The sequence below is a fragment of the Dipodomys merriami genome, unplaced genomic scaffold, assembly GCF_024711535.1.
Source record: "Dipodomys merriami isolate MVZ:Mamm:240054 unplaced genomic scaffold, mDipMer1.0.p SCAF_55, whole genome shotgun sequence".
Lineage (NCBI taxonomy): Eukaryota > Metazoa > Chordata > Mammalia > Rodentia > Heteromyidae > Dipodomys > Dipodomys merriami.
In genome coordinates, this window is record NW_027206124.1 from 5,067,407 (window position 1) to 5,091,739 (window position 24,333).

The 24,333-nt window shown below is 49.3% G+C and overlaps 1 protein-coding gene across 4 annotated transcripts in view; it reads right to left on the reverse strand.

The window, feature by feature from the left end:
• Positions 1-24,333, reverse strand: part of Tcf20 (transcription factor 20) — a 187,681-nt gene that overhangs the window by 87,848 nt on the left and 75,500 nt on the right. For 3 of the 4 annotated variants that reach the window (XM_069999696.1, XM_069999695.1, XM_069999691.1), the window contains exon 1: positions 14,484-14,555. The exons of the other annotated variant lie outside the window; for it this stretch is intronic. The gene's annotated coding sequence lies outside the window, so the exon portion shown is untranslated. Of the gene's footprint in view, positions 1-14,483; positions 14,556-24,333 lie in introns of those variants that run through there. 4 annotated transcript variants of the gene reach the window in all.

Below are 24,333 nucleotides of genomic sequence, written 5' to 3' on the forward strand. Positions count from 1 at the left end.
ATTCATATTAAACCTCTATAGAAAAGATTATATTAATATATTATCTTAGCACTTTACTCTTTACTAATACTTTCAAAAGTTCTATCTTCAATACAATGTATGAAAAACAAAAAACATCCTTAAAAGAAATTTTAAAGATTTCTGCTAAATCTTGTAGCTTAATATTCTGATCTTGAAAACAGGTTGACTTTTTAAAATCCACTAATAGTAGACTGACCTGGTACTTTTTTTCTTTTTTTTTAGCTGGTCCTGGGACTTGAACTCAGGGCCTGGGCACTGTCCTTGAGCCTCTTTGTGCTCTTGGCTCTCTATCACTTGGGCCACATTGCTAGTTTCAGCTTTTTCTGGGTAGTTTATTGGAGGTTAAGAGTCTTACAGACTTAGCTGCCCAGGCTGGCTTCTAACCATGATCCTCAGATCTCAGCCTCCTGAGTAGCTAGGATTATAGGCATGAGCAACTGCTGCCTGGCTTTTTTTCTGCCTTTAAAAATAATTTTGCTGTTATTATTAAAGTGTTGTATAGAGTGGTTACCATTTCGTAAGTAATGAGTATATTTTTTTTGACAATGTCACCCCTTCCTTCTCTTTCCCCGTTTCCTCCTCCCACCCCTGCCCACAAGTTACATAGATCACTTTTCATATAGTATATACTTTATAGCATGACTGCATTTGTTCACCCTTCCTCCCTCCCTTACCCCCCCCCCCACAAAAAAAGCAAAAACAAATACCACCACCAACCACCACCAAAAGAAAAACCCACATTTGTTTCCTGGAATTCTTTTTTTTTTTTTTTGATCCGGTCTTGGGGCCTGAACTCTGGGCCTGGGCGCTGTCCCTCAGCTCTTCAGCTCAAGGCTAGCACTCTACCACTTGAGCCACAGCGCCACTTCCGGCTTTTTTTTCTTTTTGTTTATGTGGTGCTGAGGAATCGAACCCAGGGCCTCATGCATGCAAGGCAAGCGCTCTACCACGGAACCACCTTCCTAGCCCCCTCCTGGAATTCATTTTGATAAATAATATTTTAAATGTTTAGAGAAGTTACACCTTTGGGTTCCTCCACTAAGTAACCTTTAGTCTGACAATGTGTGTGAATACCTCGAGTCCTGTATAGGTTATCATGCTCTAGCTTCCACATGAAAGAAAACATGTGCTGTTTGTCACTCTGGGCTTGGCTTGCCTCCCTTTAACATGATTTGTTCTAGGCCCATCCATTTCCCTGCAAATGTCATAATTATTCTCTGTAATAGATGAGTAAGAGTCCACTGTGTATAATATACACCACATTTAATCGATCCACTCACCTATGTTTCCATAGCTTGAATATTAGGGCAGCAAGGAACATGGATGCACAAGTGTCTCTACTCTATCCTGACTTGTAATGTTCTGGGTAGAAACTCAAAATACGTTTTGTTTTTTGAGGAATGCTCAGAGTGGTTGAACTAGTTTACATTCCCACCAACGGTGCAATAGAGTTCCCTTTTCCCCACATCTCCCCCAGCATGTGTTGTTGTTTGAATTCTTGATACTGGCCAATCTAACTGGCATCAGATGAAATCTCAAAGTTGTTTTGATTTGCATTTCATTTATAGCCAGGGATGTTGAGCTTTCCCTCCTGTGTCTATTTGTCAATCTTTATATCTTCTGAGAAGTCTCTCTTAAGCTCCTTTGTCCATTTATTGATTGATTTATTAGCTGGGGGAATGTTAATTTTTTGAGTTCCTTGTATACTTTGGATATTAGGCCTCTGTCAGATGAACTGCTAGAAAAGATCTTCTCCAGTCTGTTGGCTGTCTTTCTAGTTTAGTAACTATGTCCTTTGTTGTGCAAAAACTTTTTGTTTTGATGTAATCCCATTTGTCAAGTCCATGTGCTGTGCTCCTGGGATTCTTTTTAAAAATTTCCTACATATGCCTGGTTCCTACATATGTTTCTCCTACTTTTTTTGCAGTAGTTTCAAACTTGCCCATCTGAGGTTGAGGTCTTTGATCCGCTTTGAGTTAAAATTGGTGCATGGTAACAAACAAGGATCCAATTTTAGTTTACTACATATGGATGTCCAGAGTTTTCCCAACACCAATTATTGAAGAGGCTCTCTTTTTTCCACTGTATGCTTTTGGCTCCCTTGTGAAATATCAGGTAACTCTAATTGTACATCTTTATTTCTTTTGTTTGTTTGGTTTTTTGGGGTCCGGTAGTAGGGCTTGAACTCTGGTCCTGGGCGCTGTCCCTCAGCTCTTCAGCTCAAGGCTAGCGCTCTACCACTTGAGCCACAGCACCACTTCCTGCTTTTTACTTTTTGCTTATGTGGTGCTAAGGAATCGAACCCAGGGATTCATGCATGCAAGGCAAGCGCTCTACCACTGAGCCACCTTCCCAGCCCTGTACATCTTTATTTCTAGGTCCTCTAGTTTGTTCCTTTGATCTTTGGGCCTGTTTTTGTGCCAGAACCAAGCTGTTTTTATCACAATAGCTCTGTTGTAGAGTTTGAGGTCTAGGATCATATACCAGAGTATACTCTTTAAGCCAGATAAATTCAGTAAAATTAAGCAAGCAATCGACTCATGGAATTCATGACTCAGAAAGGATTTCAAGTCAAAAAAAAAAAAAAAAGAATATTTGTCATTTCCATGGCATGCTCCTTCAAGACCTAACAGCAAATCTTTACTTGATTCATTCAAAATACATTTGCTGAACACTTGTGTACCAAGCATATTCTAGATGCTGGTGGTATAATGAGGATGGACAGGTCCTTGGTTCTCCCACAGCTGATACTGTCTCCTAAGGATAACAATTCTCAACTTTTTCTACAATCCAAAAACCAACTCTTCTCATTCAAGGAAGCTACAAACTTAGTCTGCAAGTTCTCTTCCAGCTCATTCAAATTAAACAATATCTCGATTAAGTTAAGGGAAGAGTTCAGAGTTAGGATGCCTATTTTCCAAATACTAGTGCTGCTGCTTACTAGTTAAGTAACCTAGATCAATTCACTCAACCTCTTCTCCACGCTTCAGTGTGCTTCTCTGAGTAGAGATAACACTGCATCCTAATTTCTAAGAACTAAATTAACCTAACTCTAGAGCATAGTAGGCAACTTGCCAGTCTCCTAAGAGTTATGTGAATTGGTAGTCACCAAGTATTTAGGATAATGTCTAGCACTTAGAATTTTTTACAGAAAATTAATGTTATCATATAACCTTTTGGCAACTGAATAATCATTGCCTATTGGTTCTGATAACAAACCAGGTTGATGCAAAAAAATGTTTTCGAGTCAGTTGCTATATTACACTCTCTTCTTAGATAAACTAGGGCTTTGGATATGGGTTCCTACCAGAACAGAAGAAATTGAATACCTCCAGCCTTCACATTTCCTCTCTACCACCAGCCCTCTTCACAGAACAATTCTCTCTCTCTTTTTTTTTTTTTTTTGCCAGTCATGGGGCCTGAACTCTGGGCCTGGGAGCTATCCCTCAGCTTTTTCAGCTCAAGGCTAGCGCTCTACCACTTGAGCCACAGCGCCATTTCTGGCTTTTCTGCTTATGTGGTGCTGAGGAATCGAACCCAGGGCCTCATGCATGCAAGGCAAGAACTCTACCACTGAGCCACCTTCCCAGCCCTCAGAACAATTTTCTCTACAATACACCCTGTTTGTATACCCCAAACCATCTCCCATTTATGAAAACCAATACTAAGCTATTCTCACCTCCCTTTTGGGCTGCAAAGGCCACACTCCCGATTCCTCTCCCCCATTCCTATCATCTTTAGGCCCTACCCCAAGAACCCACATACTTTTGAGCCTTGGTTCTTGAAGGACCTATCTTTGAATGCTGCTTTCCCCCTTCTCCCACTAGACTCTCCACTACCCATCCTACTAGAGCCTCCTCTGCAGGCTATTTATTATTATGCTGGTACTTGGGCTTGAATTCAGGGACTCAGTGCTATCCCTTAGCTTTTAATGCGCAAGGCTGGCACTCTACCATTTGAGTGACATATCTTTTGACTTTTCCTGATATATTGGGGCGAAGAGTCTCACTTACTCTCCTATCTAAAAAGAATGCTAAGGGACAGCATCAATTCCTGAGTGTACACACACACACACACACACACACACACACACACACACACACACACACACACACACACACACACACACACACACACACACACACACACACACACACACACACACACACGAAATAGTTTCTTCCTTACTTTTTTTCCAGCTCTCTGCTACACTGCTATTAGAGATATGCTTTTCTAGAAAGTTTATAAATGTTGATTGTTCATGTCTGATTCTGAACACTGAACTCTAGGGAAATGAAAGAAATATTTTTGCATTTCTTTTTTCGGTCAGTCGTGGGGTTTGAACTCTGGGCCTGGGCGCTGTCCCTTAGCTCTTCAGCTCAAGGCAAGCACTCTACCACTTGAGCCACAATGCCACTTCTGGTTTTCTGAGTGGTTTATTGGAGATAAGAGTCTCAGGACTTTCCTGCCCGGGCTGGCTCTGAACCGCAATCTTCAGATCTCAGCTTCCTGAGTAGCTAGGATTACAGGTGTGAGCCACCGGTGCCCGGCTTTATTTTTGTATCTCTTATGCCTTAAATGGTATCTATTTTGCACTCTTGGCTGAAATGCATTGTTATCTGATGTGTCTTTTGGGAAAGCCAACTTGCAGCACAAGTATTAGCTAATATAGCAAAGCTGATTTTTTTTTTTTTTTCTGGTTGTGGGGCTTGAACTCTGGGCCTGGGTGCTATCCCTCAGCTCTTCAGCTCACGATGAATGCTCTATGCTTGAGCCATAGCGCCACTTCCAGTCTTCTAGTGGTTTACTGGAGATAAGAGTCTCACGGACTTTTCTGCCTGGGCTGGCTTTGAACCGTGATCCTCAAGATCTCAGCCTCCTAAGTAGCTAGGATTACAGGCATGAGCCGCCAGTGCCCAGCTCAAAGCTGATTTTTTTAATTAAAAAACTTAATCACTTAATAAAGATGAAGGCAGCACTACCCTTCATTTCAACTCAAATCTGTTCTATGTAGGACCAAATTCCACCTTTCAAAGTCTTCTTTAACCAAAAGATGAAAACCCTGATTTTATTTTGTTTCATCATGTTTTTGTAGTGCTGAGGATAGAACTCAGGGGCCTTGTGTGTGCTAAATAAGCACTCTACCACTGAGTTGCACCCCCCCAATCCACTTACTGTACTTAAACTCACATATCTACTAGGGAATAACCAAAAAAAATCAGAAGCATTAAATTCAATGGAATGTGTGCTTTTTCATTATGTTTGCTCACTAATGTGCAGGTACCTGTAAATCTGTTTAGATTCATTTTCACTGATTGTGCATGTTCAACTTACAGGAGTTGCTGGAATCTGGAGGGCAGAGGTATCTCTGCCATCAAGCATGAGTTATTGTACGTAAATTAGTCTGTACAATTGTTCTAAAACTGTAGAAGGAATTCTAAGCTTTCCTCACAGGGCAGGGAGTTCTCCAATTTCTTCTTCTAAAGCATTAATATTCCTTCTGACTGCTTCTGCTGTTGTTTTCCACAGCTGAGGAACAGTTACCATTGTTCTTTAAACATATCCTAAGCTCAATACTCGCATCCATTCATTGCTTACAGTACTTTATCAAGCTAAATTACTTCAAGTCTTTCAAGAATTTTTTTCCATTCATAATTTTGGTTACTTTAGGAAATACTGTAAATTTACTGCATTACTTTCTTTTTTGGTCCAAAATTAGGACTCAAACTCAATAGCTGACGTTTTCGCTCAATGGCTAGTGCTCTCCACCAACTGAGCCATTTCTCCAACTCCTACGACATTACTTTTTTGTGTGCAAGTAATGGGGCTTGAACTCAGAGTCTTACACTCTTGCTTAGCTTCCCCACCCTTCAAGGCTGGTACTCTACCACTTGAGCTATACTCCCACTTGCTAGTTAAGTGGAGATAAGAATCTCTCTCAACTCTTGTCTGCCCAGGCTGTCTTCCATTTAGAATCTTCAGAGCTCAGTGCCCTGAATAGCTAGGATTACAGGCGTGAACCACTAGCACCCAGATCTACAACATTATTTTAATAATAATTACTATGTGAAGAGGCATAAAGACAAAAATGTGTAGTTGAGTATGGTGGTGTGTATAATCTCAGCTATTAGGGGAAACCAAAGTTCAAAGCCAGCTCATGCAACAAGTTAAAAAGATCCTATCTCATCAACAACTATGCTTGGTGAGGTAGTACATACTTGTCATCCCAACTATGCAGGGGAGAAGGGAGAAATTACGGTACAAGGCTGTACTGGGGTATAAACAAGGACCGCTCTCTGGAAAAACTAATTAAAAAATAACTAAAACAGAAAGTACTAGGGTGGTAGAAAGTATTCGATGGTAGAATACCATACTTGCCTAGCAAGTACAATCCAATATTGGAGGAAAAAAGTTTAATAAGGCATGGTGACTATATAAAAACACAAATGTGGCAAAAATGACACATTCTATATTAACTGTAACCTATGGCTTACATTAACCTTAATATGTGGTTAAAGACAGAGATGGAGGGCCAGGAATTCCAGAGCAGAGGCTCATAGATAAATATGTACTTTCACTCTCAGTGCACCGACCAGATGCTGGAGCTTTAATAAAAATAAAACATCCGTGAGCAGTACTTTACAACTTAGTATATCACTTCACAACTTAGATATCACCATATCAGTCTTTTGGAGGGGGCGGGGGGGGGGGGGGAGAGAAGATACTGTCCCTGAGCTTCTTTTGCTCAAGGCTAGCACTCTACCACCTGAGCCACAGAGCCACTTTCAACCTTTTTTGTGTATGTGGTGCTAAGGAATTGAACTCAGGGCTTCATGCATGCTAGGCAAGCACTCTACCACTGAGCCCCCTTCCCAGCCCTGTGATAGGGTCTTTGAAAATATTTTATAGATTTTTTTTTTTCAGCAAAACTCTGTGTGCATATGTATGGGAGACCTCAGGTCCTGGACACAATCCCTTAGTTTTTTCACTCAAGGGTAGCACTCTACCACCTGAGTCACATCTCTGCTTCAGATATTTTTACTGGTTAATTGGAGGTAGGAGTCCCATGGAGTTTCCTGTCCAGGCTGGCTTTTAACTGCAATCCTCATACTCTTCTGGGTAGCAAGAATTACAGGCATGAACCACTAGTGTCCAGCTTCAGCAAAACACTTATGTATATACCCAAGAGATAACAAAGAGAAGTCAGCAGTTATTCTGGCTTGGAGTTTAGGAGATATCTCCACTTCCACCCCAACCACACTGCCTGTGCCCCCCCAAAAATAAGAGTGCTTCCTATATAACTCTGTTTCAGCATAACACTTAACATATGGTACCTACCTGTGCAGTGAGTACTATAAAAGTGTTTGTTAAATAAAACAAGGGCTGTGAATAATTTAAACATCACTGGCCTAATAATTGGAATAGCAGGTGTATGGGGGAACAAATGGAACTGCCAGAGACAAGCAGGAAAAGCTGAGCACAGATCACCGAAATTCAAAAACAGACAACGAATTGTAAAAGTGAAGAGTTTCTCTAAAATCCTAGGAAGTAGAAAGTTCTTCCTTAACCACTTCTTACTTTCCTCCTGTCTTTCTGGTCATTTCTAGCTACAGCCACAGTAGTTTCTTCAAAGTTTCTCTACTTTCTTTAAATTTCCAACTCTCCCTTTTCCTCTTCTCCCTCAGCAGAAGACCTCCGCAGTACACACACAACAGCAGTCCTTACTTCCTGCCCACACACAGCCAGTCAGCAGGGTGGCTCACGCTGTAGGGTGCACTCCCAGGGGTCTTCAATGCAACGCCCTCTTTCTTGTAACTCCCATCTGCCTCCTACCCATCAGGATTTACACATATTTAAGAGTAGACTTTGGATCCCAAATTCTCTCTCCCTGGGGCTACTTTTAGCTGCCAGCCAAACTCCGAGCAGTTAAACCTTACTATCTCCATCTATGTGGCTTTAGTTTCCACTATTCCTCAGAAGATGCCTTCCCCACCCAACTGACATGTCATTCATCTGAGACACAAAAGGCACGCTCCTCTACACATGAGATTCTATGAGTATGATCTCATCTACTCACAGGTAGAATTACTACATACACATGAACCACCAAAGCTTAGCCTACAGCCCCAATGCTTCTCCTAAATGTCAGATACGTAACCAAACATGATGCCTTACCAGCACCTCAGATTTATGTTCTAATCTAAATTCATTTCTTACCTCACCCCAATCTTCTTTTACCCACTATTTTCTAATTCAAGGAGTGGCACCCCTACCACTTTAAGAATCTCATGCCAGAAGTCTGGACTCCTTGGCTCCTCTGCCCTTACCAAATTCAAGAACTCTCATCCCATCACCCTCTTCAGTAACCTCACTTACTTAGGTCTAGGTAGGCAGCAGTAAACAAGATGAGCTTAGCTCTAGAGGGAGGAGATAGGCAAACAGAAATAAGACAAAAGCTATGAATAAAAACAAGGCAGGGTGGTGGAGGGCACCACTTTGAGATTTATAAAATTTTAATTGAACAGAGACATATATACATATATCTTTTATGAGTTTTCATTAAATACTACTCTTCTATAAATAAGTAGGTTTCATCAGGCATTTATACTAGCTACGAAGTAGGCTGAGATCTGAGGATCACAGTTCAACGCCAGCCAGAGCAGGAAAATCTGTGAGACTCCTATCTCTAATTGTCCACCAAAAAACTGGAAGTAGAGCTATGATTCAAGTGGTACAGTGCCAGCCTTAAGTTATAAAGACTAAGGTATAGCACCTAGGCTCTGAGTTCAAGCCTTAGTACCAGCATACACACACACACACACACAAAATTAAATACAACTTCACCAGTTCTTATCTCCTACTCTTTCTCCCTCCACCTCGCCCCCTTCTTTCTCTCTTTCCTAGGGGAAGGGTGGTACCAAGGCTTGAACTCATGCCTCACGTTCTCACTCAGACTTTTCTGTTCACGGCTGGTTGATAGGGCTCCTTAAGGAGAAGGGACAATGAAGATGAGTTTGTATAAGGTGCCTATTGTCTAGTTTGGGGGTGAATGTTTGCCTTACATGTACAAAGCCCTGAGTTTGATTCCCCCCAGCACCACAAAAAACTGTTCAGTTTTGGACTTACAAAGTTCAAGATACTGGTGAGAACTCTGAGCAGCTATTATCAAGAGCTGGATGAACTGAGCAATGTGTACCACTTGGAGATGTGTACATCATTAGCTTATGGACAACCATGAAAGCTTGGAACCACCTGATATCACACAAGGACAGAGTACAAGGGAAAAAAGAATCTCAAGGATTGAGCAGAAGGAACAGATGTGGGAGCTGATGAGGAAGCATGTGGTCCTCCTCTAAGAAGCATCCAATGACCTTCCATACCTGGTAAAGCACCTTGTACTCACTCTCCCTGTCACAGCACATTTGATACCCATGTTTAGCTGCCCTTCTCTTCCTGAACAGGTATTTAAAGCTATAGGATTGGCAGGAAACGGGCCTGCTAAGGATCAGCATAATATGGAATGTGTGTGAAAGCAGTTACCATTCACTGAATGCCATCGGCAGGCAGTGCCCTCCAGTACATACTTCCCTATTTTAATTCCTTTACTCAACAGCCCAGAGGAAGAAGTTCTCCACTTCCCTACTGAGACCAAGGCTCTAGCAACACACCCAAAGCCACTGATTAAGAATGAACGCAAGTCTTCCTTCAGACTGGTGCTCCCACGTGACAGCCAAAAGGATACAGAATTTGCCCCCAGGTAATCTGCTGCCACATACTGAGTCAGGGAAATGCCTGGGGAAGTGCCCTGCTCTCCTCAGGCACAGCTGACACTTTCCAGGCTCCCAGAGCATGTCTAGTCCTCGTAGTCTTACCCATCAGAGATGAAGCCAAGGCCTCTCTGAAGCTGAGGGGCAGAGACAGAACCTAGGACTGCTGGGACCTTAACTGTGTTTATGTGTATGTGTGTGCATGTGTGTTAATGCATGCGTGTGTGCACACCGATCATGGGCTTGAACTTGGGGCCTGGATACTGTCCTAAGCTTTTTTTACTCAAGGATAGCACTCTATTACTTGAGCCATGGCTCCACTTCCAGCTTTTTGGTGGTAACTGGAGGTAAGAATCTTATGGACTTTCTTGTCTGGGCTGTTTTAGAGCTGCAATTCTTATATCTCAGCCCCCTGAAACAGCTAGGGTTATAGACAGGAGTTACCAGTACCTAGAGCCTGATGCCTTCCTGAATTAAAGTTGTCCTTACTCTACCAGAACAGCTATTTCTGACATGATGGAAGACTTCCCATGTCACCCACTGTAGACCAAGACACTATCAGGATGAGATGCCAGTGGGCCTAGGAAGGCAATCTCACGCCTTTGTGAAAAGTAGCAGTGGTGACACATTTTCATTGGCTTGCTGTCATGCCCTTCACTTCTCAAGATTGGAACTACATGGGATTTTTTGGAGGGGAGTGGAAGGGTTGGTCATGGGGCTTGAACTCTGGACCTGGGTGTTGTCCCTCAGCTCTTTAGCTCAAGACTACAGCTCTACCACGTAAGCCACAGCACCACTTCCGGTTTTCTGGTAGTTTATTGGAGATAAGAGTCTCACGAACTTTCCTGCTGGCTTTGAACCCCAAGCCTCAGATCTCAACCTCCTGAGTAGCTGGGATTACAGGCCTGAGCCACCAGCACCCAGCTACATGGGATTTTTATATTCCAAGTATATGAGAGCCTAGAAACTTCTTCCTTTTCTTCTTAGGAGCCACTGTCAAATTTCAAATGCTCTAGTCATTGGAGTCTAGAAAGAGCATGGGGTGCAGTGGAAAAGATAGCCCTAGCTGGGTTGGGAAGGTGGCTCAGTGGCAGAGTGCTTGCCTTGCATGCATGAGGCCCTGGGTTCAATTCCTCAGCACCACATAAGCAAAAAAAAAAAAAAAAAAAAAGCCGAAAGTGGCGCTGTGGCTCAAGTGGTAGAGCACTAGCCTTGAGCTGAAGAGCTGAGGGACAGCGCCCAGGCCCAGAGTTCAGGCTCCACAACCGGACCCCCCCCCCCAAAAAATAGTCCTAGCTGGTAAAAAAAAAAAAAAATGGGGTCTTGCCCTTGAGCCTGTCAGCCTAACACTGCACGACTTTGGTAAAGTCACCACCTTTTTTGGTGTTTCCTGAGCTTTTAAAGCCAAAGGATTAGACTAGATGATTTCTTAGGTTTCTTCTGGCTCTAAAATTCTCTGGGAGTATGGAGACAAAGGCAGAAGGCATACTGGACACCAGCTGGCTGGCCAAGAAAGACTGAGATAAACCCTCCTAGTTATGGTTAACAGAGCTTTTGTGACCCACACTGTGTCATCCCTTGCCAGAGCCTCTTGCTTTCTTTCAGCTCTTTCCATTCTGTTACTTAGGACCCTCAATTTGAAACAATAATCAGGCAGATGTAGCTACTCAGAAGGTATGAGATCTGAGGATTGCAGTTCAAAGTCATTCTGGGAAGGAAAGTCTGTGAGCTTCTTATCTCCAATTAACCACCGGGAAACCGGAAGTGGTGCTATGGCTCAAAGTGATAGGACACTAGCCTAGAGTGAAAAAGCTCAGGGACAGCACTCATACACTGAGTTCAAGTCCCAGGACAGGCCTACGTGCGTGCGTGCACACATACATACATACATACATACATACATACATACATACATACACACACACGCACACACACACAGATGATATACCTCTCAGGTCTATGGGATGGATAGTTTAAGAAAACTTAGAAAATTGTGGACAAAGTATAACACAGAGTAAACTGGGCACCAATGGCTCAGGCTTGTAATCCTAGCTACTGAGGAGGCTGAGATTTCGGGATTGTGTTTTGAAGCCAGCCTGGGCAGGAAAGTCCGTGAGAAAAAAAAAAAAATTTTTTTTTGGTCCAATAAACTGCAAATAAAAGCCAGAGGTGGAGCTGTGGCTCAAGTAATAGAGCACTAACTGAGCAAAAAGCAGATCAGTGACCAGGCCCTGAGTTCAAGCCCCAGGACCAACACACACACACTCACACACAGACAAAACAGATATAATCATTCCATCTTATGTAATGGAAGTATATTGAAGTCTCCTAATATCTTACCAATCTAGCAACCTTCTTATAAAAACACACATATATTTACATACAAAAGCTCAAAAGAACAAGCTTCTTAATTTATAAAACAAATATAATAGACATGTGAATGTGGCAAGTACTCCAATTTAAGTAACATTTGTTCAATTCCACACTGAACACAAGTTTATAATTCAAATCCTAACAGAGTAACTGCTTATTTTTGAAAATCCCCAATAATTCATCTATGTGGCCACATAAAAATGCTTATTATGTGAAAGATCTTATGTTAACATACCAAACAAACAAAAAAAAACCCTACTAACACAGCTCTAAAGTCAACATTGTGAGCACAGCCCCCTTCCATGCTGAGACTCTTTTAAGACTGTGCAGATGCAACAGAAATGATCTAAGAGATAGTGCACCACATCAGGCACATGTTCCTCCAGTACCACAGTACTAAAAAGTTACAACAAACAAGCCCAAATCCTGAGATTGGTCTAGAGGTACTTACCAGTCAAAAGCATGGCCTAAGGCCCTCTCACACCATAAAACCAGTGAAACTAATTGGGGTTCTTCAGCATCTGCCAGGAGGCATCCTGCTACCATTAAGGAATAAATCGGGGATGCAAACAATTAGTGCACCCTGAGGTGACAGTTAATTCCACTAGCCTACTACTTCACAGAGGATACTGTAGAATTCCACTTCACCCCTATTCTAAGAATACTGAGGCTGGAATTTTCAAAAGTTAGCCAGAGGCATACTGAAGAAACTTTAAATAAGATTCCTCCACAACTCCTGACACAGAACGGATCTTTCAACATACACAGACCCAATCATGCATTATCCACATTTCCAAGTAGCCACTCTCTGAAACTCTTTCACAAAGAAAGACTGTATAAGGTGCACCCAACATAAGCTAGAATGTAATATTGCATGCTTTCTGTTTTGAAGCACAAAACAGCACCTGGGATTCAATGAACGCCCACCTAACCAAATATTCTGCTCTGGGAGAGGCTGGGAACTAATGGGGGCACAGACTGTTTTTCAAAGCCAGTAAAGGTTACTTACAGCTTGCATTTCTCAGAAAAGGGTCTATGGTCAAAGGAGAGCACAAAACAGAAGGAAGAGAAGAACTAAACAATCCTACAGTACTGTCATGTTTGACCTGAGAGTTCTGACAGAAGACAAAACTGGGGCATTAAAAGGGTAGGTAGCTTGCCCGGGGCTATGGTTCCTGTTAGCAAAGCTGGAAATTTCCTAGTTTTCCAGGCCGGAATTTTTCCCCCCTGAAGTTTCCCCATATGAGATGTTTTATTTTATTTTAAATCTTTTCACTCTTCACTGAGGCTGTTAACATCAGGGTCCAATTATCAACCAAAGATCAGCCTGTTAGATAATAGCTAAAAAATTCCATCCATTTTACTGCATTTACCAGTCATCTAATCTTGCTGGGGGGGGGGGGGCCGCAGGGGAAAGGGTCAAATCCTAATTCTGATCTATCGCCTAAAGGCAAACTAACGCGCAGTTCGAACTAAACCCGCCGGCGTGCTGGTGGTATCCCTTGCCCACAAAGCGGAGAGGGCCGCCGCTCGGGGCACCGTCCCCACCCCACAACTCACTCAATTCCACTTCCATCCCGGCGCACACACGTTCCACCTCCCTCCGCGACTGTCCTTCCTCCACCACCACCACTTTTCAACTGCAAGAAGTCCTGGGAACCCCGGGAGGTACGCAGCGAGTCGGCGGGATCGGACGCCGCACCCTGGGCACCGCAGCGGGGGTGGGGAGCCCCCCCCCGCGACACACAGGAAGCGTGTCCTGCGCCCCGAGCCCGCGCCTCGCCGGCGGGTGCCGGCGCTGCGCCACCGGCGGACGCGTCCACATGGCCTCAGGTGTTCCCAGGGCAATCAATGGGCCCCGGCCCTCCTCTCGCGGCCGAGCGCGCTCCGGCACCCGGTCGCCCCAGGGCCGCTCCCGCCGCGCGGCCCCTCCCCGCCCGCCCCAAGCCCGCCCCTCCGGCCTCGCCTCCAGCCCGCGGCAGAGAGCCGGCCGCAGCGGGTACCGGCGGGGCTGCCAAGGAGCAGGGCAGCCGGCGCCGCTCACTCGCACCCGCCGCCTTTGCACACCCCAGGCCGCGACGAGCAGGTACCTCCTTCCGCACCCCGAGCCCGGCTTCCAGGCCGGGCCTCCTTGCCCCCCGCACCCCGCGCCCGGCGCGGGCTCCCTCACACCCCAGCCCGGCCGGCCCCCTCAGCTGCCCGGCTCCGACTCGGGGGGGAGGGGGGGGTCGGCACTCTCGGGTCCGTCCGGGGTAAGGACCGCTACCTCCGGCCCAGCGCCGGCCCCTCCAGCGGCCCCTCCGGAGGCCGGGCGGCGGTTACCTGTGGAGGCCCCCGCCCGGTCCCTCGGCCTCGGCCGGGGCGGGAGGGGAGGGGGCGGCGGCGGCGACGGGCGGCGCTGCGCGGGGTGGGGGTGGGGGTGGCTCCGCCGCCTCCAGCTCGGACGCCCGGGCCGGCGGCGGGGCGGGCCGGGGCCGCGGCCCCCCCGAGGCTCGCTCCGGCCCGCGCGCTCGCTCGCTCGCTCCCCGGTCAGGCGCGCCTCAGGGCGAGCTCCCCTGGCGGAGGCCGCGGCCGCCTAGTTGGGGCCGCAAGCGGCTCGGCTCAGGGTTTTTTCTCTCCATTCTCCCAACACACAGGAAATAACAGAGCGTCAGGTGACGGCGCGCGGCCAATGGGGAGACTCCGGGCCGCGGCGCGCGGGCGGGCGGAGGGCGCGCGGCGGGGCGGGGCGGGGCGCGCGGCGGGGGGCGGGGCGCGCGGCGGGGCGGGGGGCGGGGCGCGCGGCGGGACGGGGCGGGGCGGGGCGGCGCGCGCGTGCCCACCCGCGTGCGGCCGCCGCGGCGAGGCTCGCGCCCGCGGGACGGAGACCGCAGAATCACCCCCTCCCTCCCCTCCTCGCGGCCGGGGGTCGCGCGGGTGGCCTCGGCCGCCCCTGGCACCGCCCGCCGCTAGTCCAGTGCCATCTTGGCCCATCGGCTGCCCGCTGTCTCGGGTGGCCGCCAGCCAACTTTTCGGGGGAGTTGGTGGCCGGGCATCGCCCACCGAGGCTTCTGGACTCTCCCGGAGGCTCCAACGCCAGAGACGAAGTTAGGGGAGGAGGCCGAGGAAAGGCCGGGGCGTGGGTGGGGGGGAATACCCTAATTCTGATCTGACCCCTAGGGGCAAACTTAGAGCCCTGCGGTTCCCTGGAGGCTTTAAAGCCGCCCGACCAGCCCTGGGGCAGGCGAAGGCAGGGCTGGGGGCGCAGCTCCCGCCCTCCGAGCCCCAGGGGCCCGGGGCGGCTCAGGGCCGAGCCAGGCCGGCCTGCTTTGCGGGGTGCCTCTGCTTCGGGATGCGCCCCTCAAGCCTCGTCGGGGCCGGTTCCCTTCCTCCACAGTAAAGTCAGGGAAGGGAGCGGCCGACCGCCCTCGCGGGCCGCGGTACAGACACGCTTCCGTGCCAGCGGCCTGTGGTGGCCTTGAGAGGTCGCAGGGCCTAGCTGGCAGGACCCGGGGCCCAGGACTTGGGGAGCTGCTGTTGCGGGCTTTAGCCCCGGCCTAGCCAAGGTCTTGACCCATTTATGTTACAGTTACTTTTTAAGACAACGCTAAGTCAGAGCACCGCTGTGTAGATGTTGGCGCCTAGGCCTCAGTTTCCCATTAGTATGTAAAGTAAGACTGGACTCGGGAGTTGGATGACACTGAAAAGCTCCATACAATTGCCAATTCTAAATTACACCTGCATCTGTCTAAGCAGTTAGGTGAGTGTGTGTTTCCCTCCCCCGCCCCCCTCCCTTCCCCTAAACAACCTAGCTTAAAGATAAACTGGGACTGCAAAAGTGCTTCAGGCATCAGGTAGAGGCTGACAGGAACCAGGTGTGATCTGGGGCCAGGATTTCCACATATTGTAGGTCTGTAGCTCCCTGAGGCCTGTCTTTGCTCTTTCACCTTTCACTACCCAGCACTAACCATCAAAGCTCGGGGAACACCGGGGAGGGATCCCAGGCAGGACCGGAGGGGGTTTTGGGCCTCTGGCAAGAAGACTGGTTTGGGAAAGGCGGTGATTTCTCCTGGCTTCTGTCCCATCTCAGAATGAGGGCTGGCTCACAGCAGGTCAGGACTATTCCTGGGGATTATATTCCCAGCACCACCTGCATGCCAAGCGAGATGCCAAGCTCTCCTGAGGCAGAGCTGAACAGGCCACCCGGCCCTGCCCTTTGGCTGTTCTCATTGGTCTTCTAACTGTGAGCTCCATTTTCAAATTTTCAGGTACTAAGAGTTTTAAGAGAGCACTGCAGGGCTTCATTCTCAGGGTTGGCTGCAGAGGGAAAGGTGGGAGACACTCAGCAGACCCATTTTCTGGACAAAAATGAGAGAATGTAGGGGTGCTTCCTGAGGATGGGTATTAGGGGCACCCTCAGTTTCTTGAGAGACTCCCTAAAGTAAAAGCAAGCACTTTTGTGACTCTCCAGCCTCACAGCTCCTTCCTTTCCTCTCTCCTTCTGGGGCTGACTTTCAGCTTGGGAGACACTAGCTGTGGTTGAGTAAGGCAGGCAGATCACTGGGTCTAGACCCTGCTTCTGTCTTCTATCCTCAGCTGACCCTGAAAGCCCCCTCCTCACCCTTTCAGACCCTGCCCAAACATTACCTCGCTCCCTTCCACCTGGAAACTTCCCTGTCTCAGGGCGGTGCCAGTTGGGCCTCTTCACCCCTCTTTGGAGGAAGAACATGTTTGACCATCACAGCAGCAGACAGGAGCTATCCTTGTGTTGTGGGGCCTTGGAAGTCATTTCACTTGCCTGAATATTGTTCTTCAGCTATAAAATGGGGGCGACACTGCCTCACTCCTAGGTGTTTCAATGCTATAAAGAGCTCTGCCTAAGGAATTCAGTACAGTACCACACACATGTGGACACACTGACACACAAGCAGACCAAAGCTCAGAGAGATGACGCTTTTGTCCATCAGTGCCAAGAGCTCAACATTCACACCTTTTTTGTTGTGTTTTCTTTTGTTTCTGAGACAAGGTCCTCCAAGCAGCCTGAGCTGGTCACAGTCCTTACGCTCTGCCTCCTGAGGGCTGAGAGGACAGCTCTGGGCACTGCCACACCCAGCTTGCGCCCATCCTCTCTGACCTCTTATTGTCTACAGTGTCTGAATCCTGGTTTTTGTTCCACAAAAGAGAATACATCTGTTGTTCTCACCCTCCCCCAACCCCATCCCCTTCCAAAATAGTTATTGAACTAAATCTGTGTGTATCAATTCCAGAACCAAAATTAATCCTTCCTCTCTTCCTCTGGCTTCAAAGATGGCTGGTGGAAACCCCCATGTCACTCCTTTTATTATAAACTCCTTTGCCCTCCTCAGGCGCCTGGGCCGCTCCGGGATTACAAATGGAGCCTTCTGCCTCTAGGTCACTGATTCCGCTACCATCTGTCAGCACGGATTGATTGAGGAGACTGGCCCTGCTCGGGAGATCAGTGGCTTGTGTGAAGTGAGCCAGGATGTCATTGCGTTCCTAGCAGGCCTATGTGCTACCCTCACTTGCTGGCTCTCCCTGGAGCACACAAACTGCCCTCACCTTTATCCTTCAGCACATCCCAGCTCTCCTTCCTTTTGGGGGGAGGGGCACCCTAGTACACCCAGAGGAGAGCCGGAAATCCCTGCTCACTGTGAGCCGAGGGCTCCTCCAGTCTTGCGGGTGGCAGCTTATTAAAGTCTCTGGTGAGCACTGGGGAACTCCCCACAGCATCTTGCTGAGCACAGGCTTTCCCCAGGCAGAGTGCAGGGGTGGCCTGCTGCGCTCGGGACCCGCCCTCTGTCCACACTAGCACCTGCTGCCTGGGAGGCTCTTAAGCCCTGAAGGGGGACTGAGAGCGGGACCTCAGAGTATTTCCCCCCTCTAGCAAGGTCAGGGAAGGTTCTAAGGTTGGGGGTGAGGATGGTCAGACAACCCAGGAATGCCAAGGTTAGGGCCCAGAGGGCTATGCCCAGCGCAGGGCAAAGAGATGCGCCTGAGGAAGGGACTAAGGAGGGACACAGCATGGCCCTGTATCTGTGGTCACCTCTGCTACCAGCTGGTCCCTCCTTTCTGACCTCTAGTATCAAAGGCTGGCACGCTGGTCACACCAGGCTGTGTGTCATCCTCTCCCCCACGTTCCGCGAGCACCTACAGGACAGAGGCACAGCTGCTCTCCTCTGGTGCCTAGCATCCTGCGCAGGACAGGGCAGCATGTCCACAGAAGTCACGTGCTGATGCCAACACAGCCCAGAGAAGGCTAGGCTTTTCTAAGCCAGGTGCTGGGCAGAGTTCCTCTTCTTGTCCCACTTAAGGTCTCATTTAAGGTCTGATGAGGTTGGTACTCCTAGGACCATAGATGCACCTCCTTCTCTGGCACAGGGAGTTTGAAATAATCCCCAGTCCCATCGCTTAAAAGAGGACAAGCTAGGATTTGAACCCAGGCAGGCCTCAGAGGTTGCACCCCATAACCACCAAGCCTCCCAGCACTCGGTAACTTCCAAAAGGATGGGAACGGATGTGTACAATGGATCCAGAAGTCTGTATGTGGGCAGGGAAAGGTACATCTCAGGACAGCAGGGTTGACTACAGCCTTTCCCCACAAGTGATGTCCTCACGCCCCAGAGGTGGGCAGTGAGAGGGCTTTGGGCTCCCAGCCTGCCACCTGCGCACCCGTGCAGTCATCTTCCTGTAGGTGAGTAGGGACAAGGACCTGCAGCTGGGCAACCAGGAGATCCCCCTCACCCAGCTCTGCCCCTGGGGCCTGGGCTTTCCCCTGGCAGCCAGTGGCGAGGTGCTGACAGGTTGCTGAGCTGGGATCACAAATATGCAATTTCTACCAAATGATTCGGGACGCCAAGTCTCCTTTTCTTCGGCTGTTAAGTGAGGGGTGTCAAGCAAGGGCCCGAGTGATATGGCAGCTTCCAGGTCCCTTATTTGGGTGATTCTCTTCGTGCCTCGAGACCAGCCTGAGTGGCAGAGATTGTGGTCATCTCAGTGAACCAAGTAGGAAACGGGTATGCAGGGAGGTTCAGAGACTTGTCCCTAGTCAGGCAGCCAGCAAGAGGCATGGCTGGGATTTCTGGCTTCAGCGCTGTCCCCAAGGCAGTTGGTACTAAGATGAGTTGGAGATGAAATGGCCTAACACAGCAGGAGCATTCTAAGCCCTTCACCTGCACTGACTCATTTTGCCTGCAATGCTAATCCTACAAAGTGGGCGCTGTTCCTCCTCTCCCATGCAGGCTGGGGGAGCAGCAAGGAGGGCTCCGAACTGGAATCTAAGCCAGGCAGTCGGGAGTGGGGCTCAGGCCCTGCCTCGCTTCCTCCTGAGATAACAATGGGAGGTTCCTTTCCACCAGGATTATTTCTGCTTGAAAGCTCAAGACTTTTAGCCACAGCATTGTCTGGGCGCCACAGGAAGGCAGTGCCACATGCTGAGGCATGCTGGGAAAAGACTTTGTTCCATCCTGTTTTGTTGACATGCTCTTCATTTTTAAGCCTGAAACCCAAGCTTCCTGCTAAGAAACTCAAACGTGGAGAAAACCCGCAGCCATGATAAGGGGCCATACTTCCTGAGCTGCCGGTGCTCCCTGAGCTGCTGGCTTCACGTGTGCGCGCCGAGCCACAGCCTGCACCAGGCCCGAGTAGCGCCCCCCTCCCCCCCAGCTCACGGCAGAGAAAACCCAGGCCAGAGGAGTTGGGAAGATAGCCAGAAGTGCACGGCTGCTGAGCGGTGGGTCCTCCCCCAGCCCTTCACCCTTCACCCTTCACCACAGTGGCTGCCTCCCCATGGAGGCCTCAAGGGAGGTCTTTGCTGGGCCTGTGACAGCATGGCCCCAGGATGAAGATGTACAGAAGCAGAGCTGGATGCTACCTTCTACAAAGTGGGGGGTGGGTGGGGGTGCTGAGAAGTGGGGGTGCTGATGCCCTCTTCAGTCCTCCCCCTCCAGTGACTCGGGAATGGCTGCCCCTGACACCACGGTGGTGGATCATCTTCTAGCAGCAGCCGTGCGGTGTGAGGAGCCTCATCGCTGCTCTGCATCTCTGCGGTAGCACTGGAAGACAGCTGCCCAAGCACGTGTGAGGCTGAGGGACAGACAGCCACAGATGCAATGGATTCTCCCACCTGCCCACCCACCCCTGAAGTAGACTCCCTTTTGTCCCACGCTGGCTTTGACCATACTCCTTGAGGGGCTCAGCAGCTTCAGAACTCATGTTGAAGGTAGGGTGTGGTAGTGCACACTTGTAATCCCAACCCTGAAGCAGGATGGTGGGTTTGAGGGCAGCCTACGCTACACAGTGAAACTCCGACTCCAGGAAAACCAAAACGCCTCACATTTCTGTTTATTCCCAGCCTCTGGGAACTCAAAGCTCTTGTCTTTTCAAGCTTCACGCTGGGGTCAGCTCTGTCTGTGGCAAACCACACAAGCAGTGCTCCTGTCCTGCACCTGCGTCTTCCCTGAGGTGAGGATGCCAGTTTCTCTTCCTGCAGGATTTATACCTTGTAAGTCCTGATCAAAGGCCATCTCCTTCATGACGCCCCGGCTTAATACTTATTTATTCACCCAACACACCATGAGTGAACCTTTATCATATGCTAGTCATTGAGCCAAGGCTTCCTGTTGCCATGGTGTTTGTGGTCTCATGAGACTGCACGATGAAGGTGGAAGAGAGTTCCAGAGAGAGTCACTGCATGGGCAAAGGCCCTGAGGCAGAAGGAAGCAAGGAAATCTTGGGGAAGGGAAAGAAGGTCAGTATTATACAAGTGAAAGGAGAAACTGGAAGTGCACCCGGAGCAGGAAGGGGCAGGCCGCAGCAGGCTTCGGGACTCTCCCAGGGCGAGAGGAGGCGTCGCGGATCACAGACAGTACGGGCCAATGTTCATTTGGAAGCTAGCTTGCCAGCTGCCCTGTGGCTGAAAAGCACAAGCCCCGAGGCAGGTCACTGTGGACCTAAGTCGCTGCTGAGTTTTCTCACCTTTCCTGAGCTCTCAAAGCCAGGGCTGACCGTGGGTCATCTGGCTGGACACAGCCAAGCCAGCCCAGCGCCCAGCAGAAGGAGTTGTCTAAAAGCTTCTGTGAAATAAAAGCAGAAAAGTAGAGCTGTGGCTCAAGTGGTAGAGCACTGGCCTTAAACACAAGAGCTCAGGGACAGCACCCAGGCCATGAGTTCAAGCCCCAGGACACATGTGCGCATGCTTCTGATCCGTATAGGGGCAAGGGGCAAGGCTACTGGGGGTCTTCTGTGTTAGAAAGATGAAGGGTGATTGGATACAGGTGACTTGTGCTTGTTGAGATATGAGGATCACAGTTCAAAGTCAGCCAGGGCAGGAAAGTTCTTATTAAAACCAGCAAAAAGCCAGAATTGGGGGTAGCCAAGCAAGAACACAATGTCCTGAGTTCAAACTTCAGTACTGGCACATACACACACACACCAAAGGTTTTAGTGAGGTCCAGCTTAGGCAGCTTTGGGTACAGAGAGGACATGGTACTGACAAGCCACCACCAGCATACTGTGTGACACCCCCCACGGCTTCGTGAATGGCCAGAAACAAAATGGTGCACATGTCACATAAATAAGCCCACACAGCCCTCAGACATGACTGCCTCTCATTTACAGATAAGGAAACTGAGGTATTGCAAAGAAGGCCCAAGACTAGCCCCTGACCTAAGTTCAGCCTGTGTCTGGCCCTGTGAGATCAAGAGCTTTCCAGAAATTTCCTTTATAACAGTCTTAAAGTGACGTATTCCATCAGGATGTCTGTCACGCCAGCAGTGGGAGCCAACACACCAATTCTCAGACTTCTCCCCCGTGCGTCAGCTCCACAGGCTCAGCCCCCAGAGCCAAGGCTGGAAGCTTAGCCAAGGAAGAGGAGCCTCTGTGGACTTAGCCCTGCCATAGAGCACACTGTGTGATGCAGAGTGGACCAAGGGTGTCGGGGTTGACCTTCAAGGATAGCAAAAAATGTTCCTGTAGCTGTCACCATGCGGGGTGGGTGCCGAATGTGTTACCTGTATTCGCTAACTCACACCATTCTCTCATCCTGTGAATCAGGTACAAGGATGGTCCCCACTTACAGGTGTCAAAACAGATACAAGCCAGGGGCTGGTGACCCACCCCTCTAATTCTAGCCACTCAGGAGGCTACAGTCTGAGGATACAGATTCAAGCCAGCCTGGGCAGCAAAGTCTGTGAGACTTTTACCTCCAATTAACCACAAAAAGGCCAGAAGTTGAGCTGTGGCTCAAGTGGTAGAGCACTAGCATTGAGCAGAAAAGCTCAGGGAAAGCACCTAGACCATGAGTTCAAGCCCCAGAACCCCCTCCTCCGCCACACACACACACACAACTGTGAGGGCCAGCCGGGCGCTGGTAGCTCACGCCTGTAATCCTAGCTATTCAGGGCTGAGATCTGAGGATTGCGGTTCAAAGCCAGCCTGGGCAGGAGAGACTGTGAGACTCCTATCTCCAATAAACCACCAGAAAACCGGAAGTGGCGCTGTAGCTCAAGTGGTAGAGCGCTCGCCTTGAGCTGAAGAACTGAGGGACAGTGCCCAGGCCCAGAGTTCAAGCCCCACGACCGACAAAAAAAAACTGTGAGGGCCAGCAGTAAGTGCTTCACCTGAGAGTGAGAGCCAGCTAGTGAGTGGCAGACAGGACTTGAGTCCATGCATTGCCTTTAACAGCCGCACGCACTGGTAAAGCCAAGCTGGGTAGAAACACCTTGGGTAGACAAAAGGGCTGGCCATGACCATTATTCCCATTGTCAATACATCACTGCAGTATTGCAAGGCTGCAGCCTAACAGCCTCATCCCAGGTTTTGCGTCTCCCCAAAACCTTCCTGCTGCCATGGTCTCTGCGCTCCCACACCTAGCTATCCCACGTGAGGGAGGCTGCTCCCTCTGCCCCCACCTCACCAACCTAGGTACATATTAGTGGGAAGGGGGCCAGGCACAGGGGTGGCCCCTGAGCAGGCTGCATGCGGACTGGGCACTTCCTACATGGAAAACAGAGCAGCAGCAGCAGCAGCAGGAGTATTACAGACAAGTTTTTTCCCTAATTATACACCAGGGACACCCGAGGTCCCAGGTGGGGACCACAATATGCCCAAGGCCCCATGGCTGTTGGTGACTCTGCCATGTGTGAGGTATGTCCAGTCCCAGGGATTCACTTGCAGTGGTAGGTGGGCCCTTGCTGGTCATCCAGCCACCCCCTTCCCTCAGGCTTTCCCAGTCACTGCTCCAGCCTCATCTAGAAAGTGCTCAGTCTCTGGGGCTCTTTCCCCTGCTCTGGGACGTGCAGGCGCTCACCCGCCATCACACAGAGCTCAGAGCAGGAAAAGCTGACAGGCACTCCATGACTGCCCAATACACAGTAAGTGCAGTTCTCACCCAGCTTGATCATCATTCCCATTTTATAGCTAGGAAAACTGAGGTTTACAGGTTGGATGAGTGATCGATTGTATGAGCAAGACTCGGCCTGGACTGTCTTCCAGCTTAATTATTATAGTATCCTCCAGGAGCCAGGTTCTGGGCTGAATGAGTTCCTAGCATCTTCACCATAGTCCTGCGATGTAGCTACTACTATGGTCCCTGGACACCATGGCTCAAAGAGAGCGCAGGTGACATGCTTGAGGGCATAGAGAAAACCCAGGCATGCCGGCCCTGGGCCTCCAGCCTCCCCTCTGTGCTACCATCTGAGAGAGGGCTAGTGCTGAGGGACAAGCCACCGCAGCCTCCTGCGGGAACGACAAGTCACTTCAGGAAGTGGCCTGGACAAGCTACCGCTCCTCTACCACTTCCCTCAGATCAGAATGTAGCCTGAGGTGGGCCTGGCACAAATGAATCCTGAGCCTCCAAATCAAAAGAAAATCTAGCATGAAGCCCTGGATTCAATCCTCAGCCTTGGGAGAAAAAAAAAATTAAAAAGGTCAGGTTGGTCATTAAATTCCAAGTGTGGCCATTTGGGAATCCTAGCACACCACAAGGCAGCCTGAAAGGCCTGGCTGGGAAGGAGCTCAGCAGCATCCTGTAGAATGCCCGAAACCACAATCACTGCTGGAGGGAGGATGTTTGTGACAACCAAGATGTATTGAGGCAGGGGGGAGGGGGGGCGCTGCCCAGTCTGCCATCAGCCAAGACGGTCCTGCCTGCTCAGCCAGTACTCCCTCCTCTGCC